At 33.6% G+C, this 24,884-nt stretch overlaps 2 long non-coding RNA genes across 16 annotated transcripts in view; one reads left to right on the forward strand and one right to left on the reverse strand.

Annotated features, from left to right (window-relative positions):
- Positions 1-24,884, reverse strand: part of LOC144287842 (uncharacterized) — a 435,194-nt gene that overhangs the window by 50,971 nt on the left and 359,339 nt on the right. The window lies entirely within an intron of this gene.
- Positions 4,344-24,884, forward strand: part of LOC144287841 (uncharacterized) — a 49,286-nt gene continuing 28,745 nt past the window's right edge. For both annotated transcript variants that reach the window (XR_013355610.1, XR_013355609.1), the window contains exon 1: positions 4,344-4,479. This is a non-coding gene — a long non-coding RNA (uncharacterized LOC144287841). The remainder of the gene's footprint in view (positions 4,480-24,884) is intronic.

The following is a 24,884-nucleotide window of genomic DNA, read 5'->3' on the forward strand; positions in this document are numbered from 1 at the left end:
TTTGAGAATTAGGATAAATAACTTGAAGTTAAAAACTATGTTTAATCAAGTATTATGGTTAATACAGAACAGACTGGATTCAGAAGCCAATTCAAAAATCAAAGCAGAGGCTCCTGAAGTTGTATAAAACATATAAGAAAGGGATGGAGAAGAAACAAGAGTATAGAAGAGAAGCAAAAGTTCATATAAATAAGAATGAAAGATATAAAATAATTGGAATGGGGAATTTTTTTAAAACTATGAAAAGAAACTTTAATGAATTAGAGAAATGAGTCTGCAAATTAATGAAGAGATCAATCTATCTCAGAGAATGTTTAAAATTATAAAATAAGCAAGAGAAAGCATAAATAATTTCTGTAAGTATCATTACAATGGAAACAAGTTAGCTGCAAATACAAAATTAGTTTATGCTCATTTAAATTTCAACTATAAAACTGATCAAACAAAAACTTAAGCATTGAGTTCCAGAAAACTCAGTGAAATCCAAAGGATTTTAATTGATTTAAAAATTTAATTTATCTAGGAAAGTAGCAGAAATACATTTTCATATGAGTAGAAACACAGGAAATAAACTGCTTATGGTTTTTCACACACATACACACACACGCCCTAAACATCACATCCACTAGTCAGAGGGCAATCTAAAGACAGATTGAAAATCTTTTGACAACACCTCTGTTTATATGGTAATTATATAAATGAATGCATGGAAGTGCGCCAAATCAGAGATTTGAAATCATTGCTTGTCTATTCTTACAGTAAAATAATTATAGCCATTAATAAATGTTATAAAAAGGGGTAATGTAAATGTCAAAAGAAAAATGGATGCTTTTTTTTTTTCTCTCTTCTAAGTGCCTACAAGGCTGAATGAAGTAGAGTCATTGCCTTTTGGTTGTGCAGGGAAAAGTTTATAGATATCTTTAAGAAAACAGGGACGCCAGTGTAATTATTATCAGTCTTGCAAATTATAACCAAGCAAATCAATGTAAATTCTCTAACAGTATATAATAATTTTACTTTTCCAGAAAGAGCCTTGTTAGAAATAAATTTTACTACATCATTTTTTTATTTTTATTTTTATTTTATTTTATTTTATTTTATTTAAGATTTTATTTATTCATTCATGAGAGACACACAGAGAAAGAGAGAGAGAGAGAGGCAGAGACACAGGCAGAGGGAGAAGCAGGCTCCATGCACCGGGAGCCCGACGTGGGATTCGATCCCGGGTCTCCAGGATCGCACCCTGGGCCAAAGGCAGGCACCAAACCGCTGTGCCACCCAGGGATCCCCATCATTTTTTTTTTTAATTCAGAATAATACTTGCTTTTTTTGGTGCTATGAGGAAAAAGCATTTTCCTCCTAATCTTGTCTTAATCTTGCTGAAATATCTTTACTAGTGATTAGAATAGAATTTCAAGGTTGGAAATTCCTTCAATAATGGTATTCCTTCACTTAGGTCCCAAAGTACAAATAAAAAGTCTAAGGTCTTCTAAACTCAAAATGGAGGAGAAAATGAGGGAAAAATTTTAACAAATGGATTATGAGACCTGTAACATTTGTCTCTACTTTTGTTCTCTCTTGTTTATTAAGGAATATTTTCCTTAAATGTCTATCTTTTAAAGACCCTTCATCTCTTGCTTTTCTGATAACTTAAAGTATATTTTTAGTGTACCTTATTAGTTTAATATTCAGATGAGTTATATCGTGAGGTATTTTTAAGGCTTCAATTTATAGCACATTTCAGAAGAATTACTGCTTTATATGGATCATTTCTTCTAGCACACCCTTGTACATTATATAATTTTATCCCTAAGTTCCTATGAAGGTGACATGTTAATGTGAACATATCCTGGATATCCATCTTATAAAATGTGGAATCTTCTTTTTTGGATGTGGTTTGAAAATTCATGAACATATTTGTAGTCATTTGAAAATAGAGGCAACAGGAGTGCAAACTGGTACAGCCACTCTAGAAAAGAGTATATAGGCTCCTCAAAAAATTAAAAATAGAACCACCATACAACCCCACAATTGCACTACCAGGATACAAACACAGTGATTTAAAGGGCACATGCAACCCAATGTTTATAGCAGCAATGTCCCCAATAGCCAAATTTGGAAAGAGCCCAAATCCCAGATGTCCATCAACATATGAATGGATAAAGATGTGGAGATATGTGTGTGTGTGTGTGTGTGTGTGTGTGTGTGTGTGTGAATTTAAATTTTAAAAAAAGGAACTTAAAAAAAGAAGGAAAGTAGAAGCAGTATTCCTGGTTAATAAGAGAACTAACCCTTTCCCTTGCTCTGAAAGGTGAACAAACAAAGATATGTAATTCTGTAAGTCCATAGTTCTAATGGAAATCATCACAACTGTAGGTAGTTTTAAACCATGTAGAACAGGGATCCTGTATCATTGTTCTAAAATATTTGCTAAGTATTTGATCTCTCAAATAGACTCTGAAATGCCATAAAAGGAGAGTTTTTCTTTCCCAAATTTGATGTTTTATGGAAGTCATAGGTGTTGTTAGACTTTTCCTTAGAGAAAGTTGGAGGTTGACACAAGATAGGAACAAAATAGCATACATATCAAAAGTCAATTCAAACATAGATAAGTCCACAAATGACATATGTGCCATTGTAAATCACCGTACATTCTTTCTTCAATCAGTAAGTCACGTGCAGGAACAAAGTGGCATGGTCCTTTGTAAAGACTGGATTTTCAGTACAGGCAATAAGATAACTAGATACACTGAATCCTTTCAAAAGGATACTATCTTTCACAGAGTACAATAATACAGGGACGCCATTAAATGCTAAATAAAGGCAGGTTTACAATTTGCATTTGGCAGAGATCCAAAGAAAGATAGAGGAGTGGTAAAACTGTACAGTGAAAATGGGAAAGATTCAGATATGCCTCATTTAAAGGCTGTTAGCATGGGAAAGCTATAAGTGAGTTGACTCAGTTATAGGAAAGCAGGGCACCTCATGTGATTGGTTAGGGGTGAATATTTAGCTTTCTTTATTTGGCCCTAAATTGGAAGAGGGGGGGAAGCTATTGGTTATTAACAAGTCCTGGTCATTTGGGAACAATTGCTACAGGGGTTATTGCCTGGCTTCTTGAAATAATAGGAAGTAATAATAATAGGTTGGCTTTTTGAACTGGCTACTTCAGATAGTAAATCGGCTTCCTGGATTGGTTGCTATAGATTGTGGGTCAGAGTTTCATCTTTATATATTTTATGCCTATAATCCATTTCTATATTCAGTTTTATATGTTCAGTTTATCATGGTGAAATCCTACAATACAGCTGCCACTAATGTCCTTATTATAAATATGAGGAAATTAAAACCTACATGAATTAAGAAATGGTTTAAGATCACTCAGCTAAGAAATGGTGATGATGTGCTTTGAGTGCTCTAATATCATTCCTAATTTGTAGAGTGATGCTAACTGTAGAACTTTCTGTGATGAACAAATATTAATAAACTATGCTGTACAATAACATAACTCATGACCACATGTGGCTATTGAGCACTTGAAATGTGGCTACTGTGACTGAAGAACTGAATTTTTAAGTTTAATTAGTTTAAGTATGTATTCAAATAGCTAAATGTGGTTCATGGCTTCTGTATGAAAGAATACAGCTCTAATACAGGGTCTCTGAAAACAGGAGTTTTGAGGGAAATGTCTTAGTTCAGGCTGCATTAACTAAAAATCATAACTATGTGGCATAAAAAAAGAAAAAAATATTCTTCATTGTTCTGGAGTCTGAGAAGTCCAAGATCAAGTTGCCAGCATAGTCAGGTTCTGGTAAGAGCCCTCTTACTGGTCTCAGCGGTTTTCTTTCTATGTTTTTACATGGAAGAGAAAAATCATTTCTCTCATGTCTCTTCCTGTAAGGGCACTAATCCCATTTGTGAGGGATCCACCCTCATGACCTAATTATTTCCCAAAGGCCCCACAGTCAAATACCATCACTGGAAATCAGGCCTCAATATATCAATTTTGGAAACATAAATATTCATTCCAGGAAATAAAACATCGTTTGTAAACCTAAGTCATTTAGAAAGGGGAAAAAAAACAAACAAACAAAACACTTAGAAAACAAATGGAAGAGAGTAGAAGAGACTAGAATGAAGCATACTTGTGTTACATCATATATATATATGTGTATATATATATGCGATATATATATGCGTTTATATTATATATTCTCTCTATGTGTGCATGTTCTATATTTCATATACATGTTAGTGTTTTGCATATAAAATAGATTTACAATAGTTATAAGTAGAATAGAATAGAATTGAATGGAATAGAAGAATAGAATAGAATAGAATAGAATAGAATAGAATAGAATAGAATAGAATAGGAGAATACTAGAAGTGTTAGTAACAACGGTAAGAGAGAAGAAAGCTGATTCACTATAATACTGAAAATTTAAGAATTCCAGTTGTTGAGAAGGATCAAAGAGATACGTGAGTTGCTGAAGATCTTTCTACATCCCAACTGTGCAGCAGTCTCCATAGGAAGAGTTGTCATTGGGTTTATATGACAATTCTGATAATCTTATTTCTATACCCCATTAGTTGATATTACTTGGTGCTATCAGTTCTTGAAAATCAAATGAGCCAAAGACATTACACTTAATGTGTGTAATTTTTCATTGAAATCAAACACTAATTTCCTCTTTAATCCCATATGCATTTTATGATACACCATATTTTAGGTGGTGAGATTTAGATTGTCTTTCTTCCTATATAGCATTCAGCATACAAAAAATGGTAATCAGATACATAAAATGAAAATGTAAATGTATCATTTCTGAAATAAGGATCTTAAAGTTGTTATATCTCAATACACATTCTATGAAGCTAATATTTTATACTTCTGTTCAACCCTAACAAATTCTTAATGGAATATATATTCTCCTATTATTGACAAATGCTAAGCATCAACTTCTCTACCCTTATATTTTGCATAATGATAGATATTTCCAGTTAAAATCAAGTCAAAGCTATATTGTAATAGTAAATTTTACTTTTGAATCCACTGTTAAAGGAAGAATCAACTTTGTTTATCTACATGCTGCTGCTTCTGACATTATCTTATTTTTTAAACAAGGAATATTTTAAATTCTTCCATCTATATTAACCAGTTGTGAGTTTTACTTCTCAGAATTTCTATCAATCTTGCATATGTTAGAGACAGAAAATCTTAATGCTTTTTATTCTCTTCCATACTTCAATTTGACCACCATTGCTGAGTGACTACTGTTCTCACAGATTGAAGATAATCACAGATAACTACAGTCTTAGTCTTCACATTGGATTTTGGACAAATAGTAAACTTTTGAAAAGGTGAACATTTGTAATATAATAGGATTATTATATTGAAGGCCAATGGTAGCTTTACATAGAAAATGCTACGGAAACACAGACATGGAAAATTCTAGCACACTTTGAAGTTCAAGGGAAGCTTCCTAAGAGAAGCACTATCATATAATAAAGCTAATAATAAGTCAACTATAATATTAATGCCAAGTGAAATAAAACATCTCACTCTTTTCAGTTCATTTTCAGTTGTTTTGTATGCAGAAATTGTAAGAAAATTATTCAAAGAATATTGTTTCATAGTTTTGCACCATCAGTGAGAATTTGAAGCATTGACATGCATTTGTTACCTTAATATGGTTTTGATAATGGGTAATCAATCCAGATTTACATTTTTGACAGTTTAGAAACAAAGTGAAACAAAGTAAATCAAATACAAATCAAGACATAATAAATTACTCGTGAAAAATCCCATTTCAGCATTTCCAAATGTTTCTTTCTTAATTCATAAATAATAATAAAGTGAATGCTTATTAAATATTTTCCTGCATAGAAGACTCTGGATCCTCAAATTAAGTTAGAATTACACTTTAAAAATATTAATTAACCTAATGATATAAGAATGTGTTAAGTAGGAAATAGGTTAACAAGTTTATGACTCACTCACTCATTAAAGAATTCCTTTTTTTTTTTTTTAGATTTTATTTGTTTATACAGGAAAGACACACAGAGAGAGAGGCAGAGACACAGGCAGAGGGAGAAGCAGGCCCCATGCAAAAAGTCCGGATCATGCCCTGGGCCAAAGGCAGGCACTCAACGGCTGAGCCACCCAGGCATCCCTCATTAAATCATCCCTACAACAAATATTTTCTGAACACTTTCCACATATGTAACACTGTCCTAGGTGCTAAGTATCTGGCAATGGAAAACAAAACAAATTAAAATAGGAAAAATATCTGCCTTCCTCCAGTCTACTTTCTGGATGGGGGAGAAATAAGTAAAGAGATGCATAAATATACTCTATAGTAGTTTGTATGTGAGTACATAAACATGAATAAATTTTAGTAAGTGGTCATATGCATCAAACATCCTTTGATTTGGAAAACCTGCATTTTCTTTTAAAAATTTCAGTGTTTATGGAGACAGTCCTTTGTTTAAAACTTCTTTGGAAAAAATTCCATTTTAATGTTTTTTGACTTTAGGTGAGACTTTGCAGGCCATTTTAACTTTAATGAAGGCCAAGCTGATATTCACATTTAGAGGTCTAGAAATTGCAATTTATTCATTAATACTGAGGATGATAACCTGACTGTTCAATTTGTAAAATGTGTCTGAAGAAGAAGAACAACCTGCAGATTGGTTGTTTGATAAATTTAAAATAGGATCCTGCCTATTCTTTGGAGCTATTTTCATAGCAGGTTTATAAGTAGTTCTATATCATTGTGCAAACATTTCTTTAAGGGTCAAAAATTTAAGCACACTTAACAGTGATAAAGAGATACAGAAAACTTCTTAATCTTTTATTTTTCCTTATTCGGATATCACACAGACTTTGGTATAATAATCCTGCTATGTTAAAGCATGCAAATGTGAGTCTTTTTTGAGATCTGAACTTTGAAGATCCTCTTTTAGTCTTTGACAGAAACATTTAGACTTTTGTAAATGTAGGAAACACCCATACTCTTCACTCAGACATCTGCAAATTATCTTTTGACTTCATTCAAACTCCTTATGCATTTAATTTTAATACCACTTTATTGTTTTCAGCTTTAAAGAGCACATTTTCTCATTTAGTCCTTCAATTTTCTCATAGAGAAAAGAACCTTGACCAGCAGTTTTAGATTCTTATAGACAGGGATGGTTAGGAGCTCTGACTCTGAGACAACTTTAACTTGTGTCTCGCTAAAACCTGGAATAAGGAATTCACTGATCAGTCTTGCTGCCAGTATCCTGGGTATCACACCTCAATGACAGCATAAAGCTCTTCCACTGCCCAAATCAGGAAATTCCAAGAAAAATGATGGGTGTGTTTCCTATAACTGATGGGACAAAATTAATTCTGCTCAATTTCCTCCTTAGAATGGGGACTAATGGTGAATCAGTCGATTTCTCTCTGACTCAGTTATTCTGCAATTCAAGATCTAGGGAAATCAAGCAACCCAATTTCTCTGTAGGAACTAATTTCATTTTCCTACCTAGACTACCAGAAATTCTTTACAGGCTTTAATTACTTTTTCATTCATTCATTTCTTTATTTCAGTATGGATCCAGAAATATTCATTTCTTACTTTTGGCTATAAATCCATTCTGATTTCATTTCATTTCACTTTATTTTATTTTATTCACACTCCAGTTTTGGTTATTTGAGAGCTTCACAATTGGTTCCTGTATCCTTCTGATATGCCCTCATCATTATATTGCTTTTCCTGGTTTTTTGAACACTTTCTTATTTTCTGGCACTGCAAGATGCTTTAGATGCTTCTTGTATATCTCCTGCCCAGTCCTAAAATTAGTCATTTCTCAGTGGAGTCCTGTCAAACACATAGCAACTATCTCTGATCTGTTTAACATCTTTGTAATTCTGCTTTTTCTATAATGTCATATAAATGGAATCATACTCTGAGTAGCTTTTTCACACTGGTTCTTTCACTTAGAAATACACTTTTAAGATTCATCTATATCTTTCCAAGTCTTGATTGCTCATATTTTTATGATTCAATAAAATTCCATTAAGGAATATATGAGTTCATCTGTCCATTCACCTATTAAAGTGTATCAATTGTTTCCAAGTTTGAAAGAATCTGAGTAAAGCTGTTATTAACATACACACGCCGGTTTTGAACACAATTTTCAAATTATTTGGGTAAGTACTTAGGAATGCAAATGCCAGCCTTTTGCCTTACAAAAAACTGCTAAGCTTTCTTCCATACTGGGTCTACCATTTTCACTATCACTAGCAATAAATGAGAGTGTCTAGTATTCCAAAATCTTTCTAACAATTTGTAGTATCTATTTTCTGGGTTTTACAGATTCTGTTAAGTATTAGCATTGTTGTTTTAATTCAAAATTCCCAGATGACAGGGTTTGAGCATATTTTCACAACTTATTTGCCTTCTGTATATCTTCTTTTGCAAGATGTCTGTTTAGATCTTTGGCTCATTTGTTAACTTGGTTGTTAATTTTCTTACTGAATTTTTTTGTGAATTTTAAATACAAGTGCTTTTACAGATATGTGCTTTGCAAATAATTTCTCTTCATTTGTGGTATTTTCTTTTGATTCTCTCAACAATGTCTATCACAGAGTTAAAAGTTTTTAATGTTAATAAGATTAAACTTATTATGTATTGCTTACATTGATCATAGTTTATAGTTGTACTTAAAAACTCATCATAAAATACATGTTCATCTAGATTTTTCTCCTATAGTTTAATAAATTTAAGAGTTTAGCATTTTATATTTATATAAATAAATTTTGCATTAATTTTTGTAATAGGTGTAATTTTTAAAAAAAATATTGTATTTATTTATTCATGAGAGACACACAGAGAGAGGCAGAGACACAGGCAGAGGGAGAAGCAGGCTCCAATGAAGGAAGCCTGATGTGGGACTTGATTCTGGGTCTCCAGGATCATGCCCCGGGCTGAAGGCAGTGCTAAACCACTGGGCCACCGGGGCTGCCCTAGGTGTAATTTTGTAATCGGTAGAAGATCTGTGCTCAAGTTAAAGTTGTCTCAGAGTCAGAGCTCCTAACCAGCACTGTCTATACACATTATCTTACATATAATGTATATAATTGTTTCAACACCATTTGTTTAAAAAGACCTTCGCCATAATATTATCTTTTTTTGTTCTTTTGTCAAAGATCAGTTAAGTACACTTTTGGTATCTATTCCCAGGCTACTTATGCTATCCCATGTATCTACCTGTCTGTTTCCTTGCCATATTACTCTGTTTTGAACACTGTGACTTTACAGCAAGACTTGATATCAGGTAGTATAAGCCCAACTTTGTTCTTCATCATTGTTGTCTTACATGTACTAGTTGTATCACCTTTCCAGTTAATCATCTGAAACTGTTGATATCTATAAAACAGATATAGATAGATAAATAAAGATAGATAGATCTATAGATAGATAGATAAAATAGATACATCTATAAAATAGCTTGCTGCGGTTTTCATTGGGATTATGTTGAATCTATATATCAAGTTGGAAATAACTGACATCTTAACAACAATGTATCGTCTGATCCATTAACATGGAAATAGATCTGCAGTGTAAGGATTTATGTTAATCTAGCAAGTAATTGGACTTTATTTCATATTTGCTGTTGTTATAGACATCAGAACCTTCAAAATTCTAGTATTTGTTCCTTCTCTCCTCTTGACTTTGGTGCATCCTAAATGATGAGAGAGCAAAAGGCAAACTGAGTGCAAAAGGTGAGCTGACTGCCCGCCAGTCCTTTCAAGGTGGATACATTTGACATTCCTCAGATACTTGAGACTGTCTGAGAACAAACACAAGGGAGAAACAAATGGTGAACTGATAAAGATCACAGTCATGCAGGACATGAAACTACATCATAGTTTGTAATTGTTTTAGCAATTTACTACAAAAACACAATCTTAACAATAGCGCAATCTCCAGGAACCTATAGACTCAATTTCCTGGAACCCTAATGTCACCTTCACCCCTATAGGATAGAAAACCCTATATAATCAGTCACTCTTCACAAACACAAGTGCAGCTCTTTCTGCCCATGGTCCCTGTCCCTGTGCAATAATAAAAGTACCTTTCTTTGTGAGGTAAAATGTCTCAGAATTCTTTCTTGACCCTGACACTCAACGACCCCACATCATATCTGAATAAACAACTTAGATTCTTTATACTAAAACTCTTCCAAAAAAAAAAAATAAATAAATAAAACTCTTCCAGCTTCAATCCACTATTATTCTGGAGTTTTCTGAATATGGTGGTAGAGTGTCAAGGTGGGGATCCATTCTATATTCTTCCAATTAATCATCAGCCTGTTAGTGGTCCTGTAATTCTGGACAGTGACTTTCAGGGATGTTTCTTCTTCTACAGCACCCCCACCATTAGTTGAGAAAGGAAGTCTAAATGGGACTGGAGTTAAAAAAAAAATCCCTTTCACTGTGTTTGGCACAAGATTCAGGTAATGACTTTTACTCTGAAGATTATAACTTTATTACAGAAAAGGCTTTTGTTATATTTCACCAGGATTATACTACCTTTCCCACAGTCAGAGCCAGAAAGGGATCTTTTTAGGATCTTCATTGTAAGAAACTGGTGGGATCCTGGAAGATAAGCAGCCAAATGTATGAGGCTCCTTTGGGAGATTCTCACTATTACTGTAGTTAGCTTCCAGTAATTTGTCAGATGTACAATGTAAGTGTCCCTGCCCCTTCCCTTACACATTGGAGTTTAGGTCTCTAATGACTTGTGTACCAGTTGAGCAGAATTCCAACTGTGACTTTCTAAATTCATATGTCTCTTCAGATTTGTGGGGGTGACTGTTTTCAAATATTTTCTCTGAAGAGTCCAAGAAAAGCTATGGACTTTCACTGTATCCAGCTTTATCTAACTAGTTGGTCTTGATAATAATTTTATTGACAGGCTTGAAAATCTTAGCCACAATTTTTAAAGTCCATATAATATTCTATAGTCTGATGTACAAATGTAAACAACTTTAAATGGTTTAGCAACTTCAAACCATTTAATTAATTTAATAGGCAAACACTATTTTTTGAAAACAGTTCCATTACTTGATTTTTATAGGCAAAATAATTTTAAGGATCACATAATTATTTTAATTTCAAGAGATTAAAATGATGACTCTGAGGAATCTGTTTGAATCTAAAAAATTTGCAAGTCTTAATAAATTATTCAATATATTTTACCCTGGAATTGTAAGACTGTTATTCTAATAGATAAATTTTTCATATATGTTTTAATATATAAAAACCTAACATCCAGATATTCTTTACTATTAGGAAAGTTTAGTACCATGCTTTCTATTTTCTTAAGCTTTTTGTACTTAATGTAAAATCTACCTGGTGATAAAAGATGCACTGCTGCTAAAGAAGAGAAAATTACTTCCTTGATTAATTGATTTACTGGGAGATTTTATTTGATTGTTAGTAATGAAGCTACAAAAATTCAAAGATGCTTCTCATTTCCATGACCATTGTGAGCCTGTATACAATATTCACTATGTCATGGCCTTTTGAACTTAAAAAATGTGTTTGGACTCAGTTTATGTAGCCTATGGTCTTTGACTCATGTCATTAATTAATTATCCCTTCTATATATTTTAAGCCTCACACTGACACCAACTGAAATAATAGAAAAAGCAATGTCCGTTTTTTCAAATAGAATCTTACTCTATGAAGTTCACTCTTCTTTGCATTAATAATGGCTATTTCCTCACTATTTTCATGACAATTGTAATAGATTCACTAGATAAAATTTGAAGAAAAACAACATAAGATCTGGAAAATAACTGAAATCTGAGATGTTCAGTTTTCTAATAAATAGTGAATAGGGCCAAATAGAAAACTGAGTGACTGACATGCCTGATCTCATGAACAAAATATAACAGAGAACTAATTAAGAACACTTAGAGAGTAAGTGATGATTCTCCAGTCATCTTCAAGATCTAACCAAAAATATATTAAATCCTAACTTTAGCAAACTCTGTCTCCTGTCATAAGATAAAACATTTGATCTACTGTAAAACAGACCACAACACTCTAACAGGATCTTAGAGGGAATAAAATGATTCAAGGAATGAGTAGGCTCCCTTCTCTTATGTAAAACTGTGGGGAGGAGGATAATTAGGAATAGCCGTGCTAATCTGAAAAAGAACATGTTAGCAGATGGGAGAGGGAGGTAATGACACACTCAAATGCCTGACTCTGGTTTAAAATGAAATGTGGTGCTGGACAACATGTTTGCTGACATTAGATTTTGCAAACAACTCAGCAGAAAGGAAAAAAAAAAAAAAAGAAAGAAATAATAAACAGCAGAAAACACAATGGCCCAGCTCCAAATTGTACTCAAATTATAGGAATAGGATGAGCATTTACTTTATTTACCATCCTTAATCTGAAGAAGAGTTTCTGGACTACAAAAGCATCCTGAGTAGAATCAACAGTATAAAAAAGGCTATGTAACTTGAGTATTTTGTTGGTTGCAGCAAATAAATACTGCCTTTTCCTTTTGCACTCAAATAAATATTTCACCTTCCTGTCTTCCTCTCTTCTTCTCCTCCCCCTTTGTCCTTTCCTCTCTTTTCTGTTCCTTATCTCATTTCCTTTGATTTTCTTTCCTTTAAATCAAACAAAAGGAGTGTTTAATTTGCTGAAAAATGTGTTGTGCCATCAATGATTTATACAAACCATTCCATAATCCATTTTGCAACAAAATCCATGCAAATTAATTGTTTTCACCCACTGCTGACAAGTTAAAGCTTTACACAGTCATTTCACATAGATTGTATAAAATTTGAATTTAACTGGAAAATAGATGAACATTCTCTCCTGTAATCTCAATAGACTATTTTGCCAGTGGAACAGGAGAACTCAGATTCCCACAAAGGGAATACAGATATGCTGAGCTCAGTTTAAAACAAAACAAAACAACAAAAACAAAAAACCAAAAATGAAATTCAAAGATTGTTCCAACTTATCAGTGTTTGCATAAACCATTGCTTTACAAGCATTGAAATAAAACAAAGATAAAGAATTAGTTTGTAGGTTAAGGCTAAACTAGAACATACAAAAGAAAGAAAAAAGAACAGAGATTCAGAAAAACACAGTAACAACACCAGTTATTCTTTCTAATCAGTGGATGGAAATACAATAACTTCTCTAGAGATATAAAACTATATACTGGTTTAATGACGCACTGCATATTCAATATAATGTCTTTAGAAAAACAGTTAATATATACTTGGAATTATTATTATTATTATTATTATTTTAAGAGGGACATAATTTCTGGTAATAAACTCAACTTGTATTGGTAAATATATTAAGAATATTGATATATTAAAAAAAAAAAAAAAAAAAAAAAAAAAAAGAATATTGATATATTAGCTCTTTGAACCAAATTTTCATCCCAAAGTAGGTAAAACCAAGTAAGCAGAGAAATTATTTTTTTTCTTTTTTTTTAAAGATCTTATTTATTTATTCATGAGAGACAGAGAGAGAGAGAGAGAGAGAGAGAGAAGCAGAGACACAGGAAGAGGGAGAAGCAGGCCCCATGCAGGAAGCCTTGACGTGGGACTTAATCCTGGGTCTCTAGGATCATGCCCTGGGCTGAAGGCAGCACTAAACCGCTGAGCCACCCACCTGCCCAAAACCAAGTAAGCAAATTCCTTTTAGATATGATCTGTATGTGGGATTCCTGGGTGGCTCTGTGATTGAGTGTCTGCCTCTGGCTCAGGGCGTTATCCCATGGTTCCGGGATCGAGTCCCACATCAGGCTCCCTGCATGGTGCCTGCTTCTCCCTCTGACTATGTCTCTCCCCCTCTCTCTCTGTGTCTCTCATGAATAAATAAATAAAATCTTAAAAAAAAAATTTGATCTGTATGAATATTCTCTCAATCTTTGTCTGTAATAGATTTTTTTTCAAATTCTCTAAATACAATTATTTTTCTTTGGTCTGGCAATATTTTCAATTCTTTTGTTTCATGAAATCTACTTACTTCAAGATAGACTAGGCTTGTGGATACTGAGCAGGTGCCAGTATGCTTTTTTGTTTTTTTAACTTCAGTGTGAATTTTGCTAAAGAAACAAGATTCCTTCCAGTCAGGCATGAACTGCTTACTACTCAACAAAATGTTTTTTTAGTGATAAAAATTCCAGAAGAATCGGAGGGGCTTATTTCTACTTTTGTTTTGGCTCTCGACACACAGATTTATATTAGACCCGTTAACATTCTCATTAATGCATTTACTAGATATTGTTTGCCTTTTATTTCCACTGGCTGTGGAAGACTATGAGGCATCCAATTACCTCAGACTCACCCACAGTCTCATCTACACCCAGTGTAGACTGTAAATGGAAAACCAAAACTGGAAATGACTAGTGAGTAAGAAGCCCTATCCCCAATCTGCCATTTTACATGCCTGCTAACCAACTCTTCCGTAATTCACAATTATCTGTAATTTGATTCCCCAATTCTACAAATACCCCATTATAGATGTGAGAGTCCTAATATTTGGCAGTAAGAACATTGGCTTATTTGTAAAACCGTAGGCACTGCTAAAAATAAGTGGCTGATTTTGGCAACATGGATGTTTTAATCCCAACCTGGATTTTGCAAATCTTAAAAAAATTAAGTAACAAAATTCAGGGCATTCACATCTGAGGAATGTAGTCACTATGCTTGCTTTGTTTCTTTTCAGGGAGGATAGTTAGAAATGACATCTGTACATTTGTTCAGCTTTCTTGAAATCTAATGACCATTCTCTCATGTATGCACATTTGGTTAGAAATCATCCAAAGCCATGCCTTAGTGAGCCTGTGGACTAATTATGAAAGTATTACAAGCAGTAGTCACATCAGTTGTGATAATTTGTAATGTTATGGTACGCTGTCTTAGGCCACAGTGCAAGAATCCTAATTAGTAGCCACCATGCCAAGACTCCGCAGTCAGTAACAGGCTGTTGCTAGTAAATACGTTCAAGAGCATTAATATATATCCTAGGAGGACTGCTTTTAAAAGAGAAATTCATTCCAAATCAGATCAAAAGGTGATTGTTTTTATAAATGTCTGTAGGTATGTATGTAAATATATATAATGTATGTATGTAAACATAATAAAATATCAATACAGTGACAATGTATTATTTTTAGCATTAACCAAGGACTAGCTGCTGAGCTGATAATGTAACAAGGATTATCTCTCTCAGTTCTCACAAAAAACATATTTCTGTGCTCATTGTACAGTTGTGATAACTGAGACTCAGCCATTTTAGTCATTTGTTTATGTTATAACAGCCAAAAATGAGTTGGCAGAGGTTTCTATGTGCTTATGATCACCATGGAAAAGAAGCATGCCATAGAATCTGATTTACTGTAAATATACCTTATCTCCATTGGAAGGAATAAGTTATCAGGCAGCTCATTTTTCATAGTATCTCATGTTCACATTTGTTGTCCAGCTGTTGCTCCCTTACTCCCCCATTTTTTCTCCCTCTTCTCCAATCTCTCATTTCTGCTTCTCTTGGCATTTTTCCCCTAACTTCTTGTCTGCAGACAAGCTTCCTCTGGTAAAAATTCCATAATCTGACTGGTTTCTAACTTAACTGGAGTATATATCTCATTTAAAAATTATCAAAAGACAACCAATTGTCTGAATTAGGTTCAGAGTACAGATACTCATATAGATTTTAATCATTAGACGCTGGTGAAGTGGTCAATTAAAAATTTGATTATTCAGCTCTGAGGGTTGATATGTTTTTTCATAGGATATGTTTGACCTATGATTTAATGGAAAGCCTGAAATAGCTAAGTCAAATACTTATTTAGAACACTTATTTCAAGAATTCTAAAATTTTAGAAATCTCACATAAACTTTTCAATCCCTTACTCATACCTAAACATCTATGGGTATAAAATAGTAAATTGTATATCTATTTTGAATCCCACTTCAATAGCCACCTCATGCTCATATTTTTTTTCACCTACCCTAGAAACACTATTCTGTTCCTTCAAAGTACATCAGTGCCTATACTTTTTTCACCTGCCTCATTCAGCATTTAGAATGTAATAGAGATAAGGTTGACACCCTTGTCTGTTCCGCTATATTCAATTTCGCAGTAGTTACCAATTCCATAAAAGAGCCTGTCATTACTCTGAATCTATTTCGTGTAAAAACTCAGGAAATTTATCTCAGGCTGTTTATTTCAAAGACAGATACCTTGAATTGGGACTCATATATACATGTTCACTTTTATTCAATATTCCTCTGGCATATGCTATGACAACTAAATTTCCATTTGGAAGTTGATGTTAAGCAGCCTCTAAGCAAGTAGCAGTAGTATTAGCAGCATAAGGCAAATGCAATAATCCCGTTATCAATCCCTTTGCTTCTAGTTTATTCCCTACCAAAATCAATCATTTTAACTGCTGCTATATAATCTTCCAAAATATCACTTTCATCATGTCATAATATTGGCCAAAATGCTATAGTTGTCAAAATCCATTGTCTCAAAGAATAGGAATAATTTCCTTTCTACATTTTTTCAGTTTCCAAACTGCCTTTCTAACTTTATATATTAATATTATAATATCAATGTTTTCCATGCTAATTGAAGTGTTTGACTAAAAGTTTTCATACTGTATCTTCCTGATTTTCTAACACTTCCTGAAATAACATTGAAGACGTACTTCTTCATAAGTCACAATCTTCTCTATATTTGCATGGGAATTTCAGAATAGATATTTACCTTTTTCTGATTCCACCTACCCACAAAAGTCTGAGGTTGTTCTGGTCATAAATATTCTAACATCTATTAACTTACTAATTAAAGGATGTATACAATTGCGTACTGTGTCTTAAACTGTTGCAGTTTTGTTTTTTTTTTTTAATTTACCATGTAGGACTGAAAATAATGCATTGTCCTCAGCCAGGTTGCTTTTATCTCTATTCTGAATATGATGGAACATCAATGAAGCATGATTTTTCAAACAGTGTGCTGGAAGTTCTATCAATATCATATTAGGTCACATCTATAAGCTTACTTCATTCATTAAAATTACTTTGACTTCCCAATACAATGTCATAATATTTTGATTTTAAAACTTTATGTTCTCAATCTATTACTTTCTTCAGCATAATGTAATATATGTATTATGTGTTCATGTCTTATTTCAACAAAACAGATTATGTTTTGAAGGCTGGCATCCTGTCTTGAGTTAGTATACCACTAGAAGAGTTCCAAATCTCTTTTACTGGCTGTAGCATTTTAAGAGATAGCCTACATCTTTATACTTTTATCCTATATACAAAAAGTGATTTAACAATTGTTCAATTATTCACTTGTTAATTTAATAAATATTTACTAGATGCACTAATATATCAAGCACAGTGAATAAAAGAATGGGTAAGGTAGAGTTCTCACCTTCAAGGTCTTTAAGTGCTAATTAAAGCCAATGGCTAAACAATAAAAATCTCAATTTATGATGTTTATTTATAGGCAACAAGAAAAGGATATATGAAAATGTGGACTTTGGCAACTATTCAGTCTTATCACATGGGGGAGGGTGTAAATATAATGAAGCTAGTAATAATGGAAATTATCATTTGTTGTTTATTATATAAAACACAGAGTATAGGGATGCCTGGGTGGCTCAGCGGTTGAGAGTCTGCCTTCAGCTCAGGGCATGATCCTGGAGTCCCGGGATCAAGTCCCACATCGGACTAACTGTATGGAGCCTGCTTCTCCCTCTGCCTATGTCTCTGCCTCTCTCTCTCTCTCTCTCTCTCTCTGTTTCTCATGAATAAATCAATAAAATCTTAAAAAACACAGCGCATAACATTCAGTTTAATGACACAACAAAATTTCGGGTACATTGACATTCTAAAAGGATCATGAAGGAAAATTTCAGAAAATTGCACTGGTGCCAAGTATACTTAACTAATAGTTATACTGCATCCTGTCAGAGTAAGAGTATCTTTAAACTGAGGTCTGAACGAAAAGTCTAAGAGAGAAAGAAAAAATATAGAGAGAGGAGGATAGATTTCATACAGAAATATGTTCAAAAGCCAGAGGCAAGGAAAGCAAAATGAATTTTTGGAATAAAAATTTTTCAGGATCAACTGAATAAAGAGTAGAGTGAGATATAACTCTGGTCTAGGTCTCAAGTGTCATAGCACTACATTTTAAATTTAGAGAAAATTTTAAGAAAGGAATGAGGGTGGTAAGAAGGTAGTAAAAATTTTAAGACAAAAATATGATAAGGTTTGTAGGAAGGTATGCAGAAAGATCATTCTACCTTCAATGCAAAAAACAAATTGCAGAAAGTCCAGTTCTGATAAGGATAGGCCAAATTATTTAAAGGAAATCTAAAGCGAGGAAAACTCTATCTAAATTTTAAAATACATGCCCTAAAACTTAGAATAAATAAAAAAAAAAGACAACAGTTTGAAATGTCCATGCAAATTATGGAGAAAAGCCTGAAATTATAATGGCAAAAAGAGTATTGAAGAAAAAAAAAAAAGTTCTCTTATTCGAATGGCATTTGTGAATACCACAAACTTAGACTTAGTTTGAAAATCTTCCAGTGTTAAGGAGGGAAAAGTCAAAGCCAAAAAATTACCTCCAGGTAGGAAGTTTCTAAAAGTCTCTGCTCTGCATTATGGTGATAGCACAAATCTCTATGTACCTTCAGGATAGTAGCAAAGAAGAAATTCAACCATCCTGCCCTACACACGATAAAACTGAGTTGGTGCTAAGCAGGAAAGAACAACTACAGTAACAACAACAATAAAGTTGAGAAATGGAGAAATCCCTAAAAAGCCGTGGCAGCAGATGAACAATATAAAAATTCCTAGCCTAGATACACATACACAGTCTGTGCTGATCAAAGAACCTGAAGCAAGGAATCTGTATTTTACTAGTTTAGATCTGGTTATGCCCCCAGAAAACAAACACAAAGCATTTCCAAAACGCTTCTTTCTTAGACAATGAACAGCACACAAGAAGTCAGGTGCACAAGAGGCCAAGCAAACTGTCAAGCATACATGACAACAGATCCACACACATTTTGCATATATATACATTATCAAATTATATGGTAGCCTAAAAAGATCAATATAAGACAAAGTTTGGGCAAGTTTACTATAAGAAACATTATGAGGCTTTATTTAAAGAAGATTTAGGGATGCCTCGGTAGTTCAGCATTTGAATGTCTCTTTGGCTCAGAGCATAATCCTGGGTCTGAAGATCGAGTCCCACGCATCAGGCTCGTTGTGAGGAGCCTGCTTCTCCCTCTATGTCTCTGCCTATCTCTGTGGGTCTCTCATGAATGAGTGAATAAATAAATAAATAATAAATAAATAAATATCTTAAAAAAAGATTTAAGCAAATTATATATACCATGCTCATCAATTGGAAGACTCAGTTATGTAAAGCTATAGTTTTGCACAAAAGTCTTAATAGATTCAATGCAATATTAAGTAAAAAAACTGCAACATTAAAAAAATTCAATATTTTTTTAAAATGGAAATGGATAAGCTAAGATTCATAAGAAAACCCAGGGAAGAGCCAAGACACCCTTGAAAGCTGAAGAACAATTATGAAAGGAGAAGTTACTCTACCAAATACAGAGATTTACTACAAAAAAATGAGTAATACTCTCTCATTTAGTCTCAGGCATAGATAAATAAATGCCTAAAAGGGAAAAGAGAGCCTCTAAATAATATGCCTGTGGACATATGATAATTTGATGCATAACAGATGTTCCACTACAAATCAAAGGGAAAAACACAGGCCTTTTTTTTTTTTTTTTTTTTTTTTTTTAATAAATGGAGTTTGGCAACACTATGTGACTATAAAGATTTTATAAGAGAGGATACTTTAGGTAACATATCAATAAATTCAACACTTGGTAGGAAGAGAAGTATACAAAGAAAATCCCAAAGCAAGTCTAAGGGATTAAAAACAAACAAAAAAGAATGCGATTTTTGGAGCCAAAGTCGGGGGGAGGGAAGCAATTATTCAGTCAAAAACCTTGACTGTCAAGGTTTTTGAAAATATCCTTTGGAAATCACATCAACATGATACTGATACTGTTGGTGCAATTTTTACAGATTTGAAGAACTAACATGTTGGGGAGCATTTCTGGTGTAATGAAGTCAACTGTAACTTAGTGTAATGGTCTTGGTGATGTGTATGTAAGGTCCACACAGGAAGACAGCTGTGATCGGCCTTTCTGTTCTCTGTTACATGCCTCTAAGGTAATTATTACATCACCATGAGCCAGATATATAACAGGGTTGTCACATCTAGGGTGGGGGTAAAGAACAGGGATTGACAGCTTCCTCCCTGTTACACTATAAACAAACAGGGAGAAAAGCTAATGAAACAGGTGAAGACAATTTCTCTGACATTCAGAATTTTCTGAAGAGAAAATTCTTGATCTGAATGGCCAAGCTCAACCATAATACTATAGTCTCTGCCATGGAGAATGCCTCCCCTTCTTCACACTTTAAAACTATCAGAAGGAGTAAGGCCTTGGCCTTGCTCCTTCTACCTTATACACACTACAAGCCAAGTATGTGGTACCTCCAAGGATAAACAAGTTCAAAATCCAAAATCATAGGTACTTAAGAATCAAACTATAATAAGAAAAAGACATCAGAATTAAAAACACACACACACACTAAATAAACTAGATTTGATGAAACACAAGAAAATATTACATTAAGAATGATACCTCAAAGAGATGATATTCAAAATAACATAATGAGAAAGTAAGAACTGGTTATAAAGAAGATTGAGCATAAATATTAGATAAAAATAATGAGTTGAAATAATTCACTAGAAGGAGAAATAACAGAACTAAAAATATAAAAATATTTAAAATTTTTATTTATATTTAAATAAATTTAAATTTAAATTTAAATATATAAGCTAAACTGGAAATTCAATAAAGGAACTCTTATAAAATTCACATGAAAAATAAAGGAACAGGTGACATATAACAAAAAATATTAGATGTGTAGGATTACTATTGAGGTAGTCCAGATGTATGAGAAAGAAAAAAAGAAAAAAATTATTATACAGACTTTTAAAGAATTATAAGAACATAGAACACCTCTGATTGAAAGGAATATGACAATTTCAAATAGAATATTTAAAAATCCACACATAGAATGATAAGAAGGTCATCAAAGAAAGAGTTATTTTCAAAAGTTGTTAAAGCTAATAGAATCTCAAAGGAAAAAAGAAAATCAGATTTTGACCAGTGTCATAGTAGTGACAAGGGGATGAGAAAACAGTGATCTTTTCTAAATTTTCATAGAAAAAAATTTGAACTACTGATTTTCTATCTAATTAATATATTAATAAAACATGAGCATACTATATGAATATTCTTTCAATAAATGTAAAGTTTTAAAAGTTTACCGATACTTACCAATACTGAAAACCCTTAGTAGAAATAATTTTAAAAAACAAGAGACAGAGAGAGGTATAGACATAAAAAGATTTTTTGAAGAAAGAATTAAAAATTTAAATAGGAAACAAAGACAAGTAAATATTTAATAAAGAGAAGAAATAGATGTTAGCTAAACCTTGTTCGATACCAGTCAAGTAATAATGGAACAAGAATCAAATAAACAAAACAGAATAGAAAAAAAATTAATTTAAGAAAAGGACAGGAATTCATCCAAAGCAGTGACACAGGCATGGAAGTGTGCAAGCAGCCCTGACAGCTGAGCATACCCCAAAGGGGCTCCTGCCCCAGGGAGAGGGAAAGAAAACCCCACCTACCAGTTCACTGCAGTCCCAGCAGTGGGCAGGGAGCCTAGATCCAGTCTGACTGCAGGACTGACCACCAATGAAAGCTTCTCAGGAGACAACAAAGGGAGAACACCATGCAATTCAGTGCTACTAGAGTTCTGGTAAATGCCTGGCCCAACCCCACTCAAGCAGAAGTAGCCCCAGACTAGCCCACTAACAACACAGGAACCAAAGAAAAAAAATGCCCCCAATAGGCAAAGAGAGCCATTACAGATGACTGAACTAAAGGCAAACATGGGTTAGCTACAATAAGGGGGTTCACGTATCACAGGAGACACACCTGAAGCTCCAGGTTCTGGTTAATAGAGGACACTGCATTGCAGAGCATTATAGGGTCACTTCTTAATAAGGTTGCTATTTTCAAAAGCAGAGACATAACTGACTTTCCGAACACATAGAAACAGATTCAGTGGGTTAAAAATAGCACTACCATAAGACTCTATAACACCACTACTGGATATTTACCCAAAGAATACAAAAACACCAATTTAAAAGAATATATATATATATATATATATATATATATATATATATGTTTACTGAAACATTATTTACAATAGCTAAAATATGTAAGCCACCTAATTATATGTATATATATATATATATATATACATACATAAACCTATACATATATATTTTTATATACACACAGAATACATATGCATACACACACACACACACACACATATACTGGAATATTGCTCACCCATAAAAAGAAATGAGAACTTGCCATTTGAAAAAACTTGGATGGATCTAGAGGATATAATGCTAAATGAAATAAGTCAGTCAGAGAAAGACAAATATCACATGATTTCACTCATATGTGGAATTTAAGAAACAGCAAACACAGAAAAAAAGAAAACAGAAAAAAAACAACACACTCAAGTACAGAGAACAAATTGGTGGTTATAACAAGGAAATTAGTTGGGGAGATGGGTGAAATAGGTGAAGGGAATCAAGAGTACACATTGTGATGAGCACTGAGTAATGTACAGAATTGTTGAATCACTGTAATGTACACCTGAAACTAAAAAAAAAAAAAAACATTAAATAAAAATAAGCCCTACAGGTACAAAAAATATTAAATGACTGAAAAAGAATATTAGAAGGAATGTATACCAAACTTGGATCTTGGGACACCTTGGTGGCTCAGCAGTTGAGCATCTGCCTTTGGCTCAAGGAGTGATTCTGGAGTCCAGGGTTCGAGTCCCACATTGGGTTCCCTTCTCTTTCTCTCTCCCTTCTGTGTGTGTGTGTGTGTGTGTGTGTGTGTCTCAAAAATAAACAAATAGAATCTTTAAAAAAATGCTTAACATCATTAGTCATTAGGAAAATACAAATCAAAAGGACAAGAATATTTCATTCACATCCAGTAGTATGGCAACAGTTGGAATGGAAAACAGTAAACATTGGTGAAAACATGAAATTAGAAACCTTTTATATTGCTGATGGAAATGTAAAATGGTTCAATGGTTATAGAAAATTATTTGGCAGTACCTGAAATAGTTAAACATAGAATTATCAAATGATCCAGCCATTTCACTCCTAGGTGTATATACAAATACAAAAAGAAAGGGAATAGGCAAACCAGCTTATGTACATGCATGATCAGAGCATCATTGCTCACTGTAATAAAAAGATGGAATCAACCAAAATGTTTATCAACAGATGAATGAATAATAAATTATGGAATATACATACATTGGAATATTATTCAGCCATAAAATGAAATTAAATACTAAGACAAGGGGATCCCTGGGTGGCGCAGCGGTTTGGCGCCTGCCTTTGGCCCAGGGCGCGATCCTGGAATCCCACATCGGGCTCCCGGTGCATGGAGCCTGCTTCTCCCTCTGCCTGTGTCTCTGTCTCTCTGTCTCTCTGTCTCTCTCTCTCTCTCTCTCTCTCTCTCTCTCTGCGACTATCATAAATAAAAAAAAATTTAAAAAAAAATACTAAGGCATGATATACCACATGCACGAACCTTGAAACATTGTGTTTGGTGAAAGGAGTCAGAAACAATGAACTACAGGGTGCCTGAGTAGCTCAGTTGGTTAAGCATCTGCCTTCTCTTCAGCTGGTGATCCCAGGGTCCTGGTATGAGCTCCGTGTCAGAGTCCTTGCCCTGCAGGGAGCCTGCTTCTCCCTCACCCTCTGCCACTTCCCAGTGCTCTCTCTCTCTCTCTTTCAAATAAATAAACAAAATATTAAAAAAGTAAAAGAAACAATGAGCTACATATTATATCATCCACTTACATGAAGTATCTACAATAGGTAAATCCATAGAGGCAGAAAGCAAATTGGTGGTTGCCAGGCGCTTAGAAAGAGATAATGGAGAGTAATTGCTTTAAATGAATATGGGATTTCCTTTGTGTTGACGAAATTTTTTTTCGAAGTAGAAAGCTTTAGTTGCTGTTCAACTTTGTGAATATACTGAATATAACTGAATTGGTCACTTTAAAACTTAATTTTAGTTATGGGAATTTCACCTCAAAAAAGAAATCATAAAAAATACAGGAATGGAAATTTCACAGTAGAAAAATATAAACAAAGAAAAAATGCCATGAAAACAAGTTTTTAAATACACACACACACACACACCTACACACACACTGAAAAATCATACTTTGATAAAGAGAAATGCTATAAATTCAAGTATAAAAACACTGGTAGGGATTCCTGGGTGGCGCAGTGGTTTGGCGCCTGCCTTTGGCCCAGGGCGCGATCCTGGAGACCCGGGATCGAATCCCACGTCAGGCTCCCAGTGCATGGAGCCTGCTTCTCCCTCTGCCTATGTCTCTGCCTCTCTCTCTCTCTCTCTCTCTGACTATCATAAATAAATAAAAATAAAAATAAATAAATAAAAATAAAAACACTGGTAAATTTTTTTAAAAATACAGACATATGTATCTAACAACTTGATTTCAAAGTACATAAAGCAACAGCAAGAAGAACAAGGGGTAGAGGTACATAAATCAAATTTGTAGTAAGATATTTT

Source organism: Canis aureus, chromosome 17 (genome assembly GCF_053574225.1).
Source record: "Canis aureus isolate CA01 chromosome 17, VMU_Caureus_v.1.0, whole genome shotgun sequence".
Taxonomy (NCBI): Eukaryota; Metazoa; Chordata; class Mammalia; order Carnivora; family Canidae; genus Canis; species Canis aureus.